Source organism: Solanum stenotomum, chromosome 2 (assembly GCF_019186545.1).
Source record: "Solanum stenotomum isolate F172 chromosome 2, ASM1918654v1, whole genome shotgun sequence".
Lineage (NCBI taxonomy): Eukaryota > Viridiplantae > Streptophyta > Magnoliopsida > Solanales > Solanaceae > Solanum > Solanum stenotomum.
In genome coordinates this window covers 35068728-35071030 of record NC_064283.1, presented here as the reverse complement: position 1 = coordinate 35071030, position 2303 = coordinate 35068728, and positions in this window count along the sequence as shown.

Genomic DNA, 2303 nt, shown 5'->3' with positions numbered 1-2303 from the left:
GGTGGTGTAAAAAAAATTAAATTAGAAATACTTTCCAAAAATATATTTTTGAAAAAAAAAATTGATGGGGGTGGTGGGGGATGGGGTGTCCTTGTTTGGGGGAGTGTCGGAGGGAATGGCGTAAAAGATAAAAATAAAATTGAAATATTTTTCAAAAGAAACTTTTTGGGTGGTTGGGGTGGGTGATGTAAAAAAATCTTGAAATTTGAAACACTTTTCAAAAATAATTTTAATATTTTTTTATCTTGTTGTTTGATGGGGGGGGGGGTGGTAAAAATATATTTGAAATAAATTTTAATATATTTTTTTAATGGGAGGGTCGCCTACGGGGTATGGGTATGGTAAGAAAAAAAATTAAAAGATAAAGTAGAGTTTTGGAAAATGTTTTCCTTAATTATGGAAGTGAAGTCATTTTCCTTAAATTTGAGGAAAATGAGTTGATTTGAAAAACATTTTCCAAACATTTTAAGCCAACCAAACAATGAAAAATTGGAAAACATTTTCCAGCAAACAAAACACACCCTAAATTTTTGGAAAATGTCTTCCAAATCAACTCATTTTCCTCAAATTTAAGGAAAATGATTTTCCTTCAAAAGTTAAGGAAAACGTTTTCCATAACTCTACTTCATACTTAAATATTTTTTTTCTTACCCTACCCCTGTACGTTGCGACTATCCCATGCAATAAAAAAGTTAAAATTTTTAAATTTTCTTATTTTTAAAACTTCAAATATATTTTTACTCCTACCCCTAAACCAGCCACCCCCACCAAGGCCACTCCCCGTCAACCCCACCCATGCCACTCCGTCAAAAATATTTCAAAAAATAAAATTATTTTGGAAAATATTTCAAATTTAAAAGTTTTTCATTTTTTACGCCATTCCACCCCTACCCTACTCCCCACCCCCTCTACCATACCCACCCAGGACACCTCGTGAAAAAACTTATTTTTTAAATTTTTTTTGGAAAGTACTTCAAATTTTTAAAAAAAAAAAAATTTTATACCACCCCCAGTTGTCACGACCCAAACCACCGGGCCGTGCAGGGACCTACATACTACCACCTAAGTAGGAGAACCCTCTTATCCCAACAGTTACAACATGCGGAAATTAAGTAAAACGGGAATAAAATGTACTAACGAGATTTTATAAATGGATTTCTTTTAACACAATTTTGGTTAAGACTTGTAAAGTAATTAACACCCACAAGGATCTAGTCTAAACAGGTACAAGAGCTACTAAGAGTACAACTGGACATAATAAATAAGGACACAGCTCCTACCATGCGGAAGGAAGGATAGAAGCTGCTGGAGAAATTCTTCGTCTTCACCTAATGAAACATCACCAACCTGCATCAGACTATGCCAAAAAGGCATAGTAAGAGTAGTGTCAGTACAAACCACACGTACTGGTAGGCATCATCGGTCGACCCGACGCCCACCACATAACATAAGAAAATCAACTAGTAAGAGTATGCAACAAACAACTCGCTTCTCCACCTTAACCCTCGCTTGAATACCTCAGAATTACACTAGCACCCTCACTGCTAACCACCTTCTCAGTCAACCTACCACTAGGTTCTTGATCATGGCCTAACCATTCCAATGCATGTAAGAGTCCACCATTACAACTACAAGCATTCTGGCTAACCACTCCCGAATCCCTTTCTCCAAGATGAAGTCTTCCTAAGTAATTACATCATGTACACTAAACCCCCCCCCCCCGACTTCTCATCCTTACAAAACACGGACAGCCCTTGCTCTCAATTATTACGACCCTTGGCCTTCCCGATTCATACAACAACGAGATACACTACAAGTTCACTCAACATAAAGAACAATCATATATAAGTCCTCATAACCATATAACAACTCTGGGGAATTACAATATCATTTATCATTACGAACCACGTACAATTTCACAATCCTCAAGATACACAATTATGTCAAGTCGTTGGTTCTCTCATGGAACCCAAATCCAAACTGTTAGCATACCAAAACATGGTACCCGATCCAATGTTTATGCCGGACCGTGGCAACCGATCCCATGTTTATGTCGGAACGTGGCAACCGATCTAAGTTAGTGTGTCGGAACGCAACACCCGATCCACAAGCACAATCACAATGTATATCATCACAATCATACAGCAAGAGTGTTCATAGCATATAGTTCTTCGTTCACACTTATTTACATTAGGTGTGATCAACAAGCTTCGTTCACATACATGCACGTATTATAATGAAACAAGAACAAGCCTATATCACATAATCATAGAATCACAACTATCCCAATAAATTACTTCTCG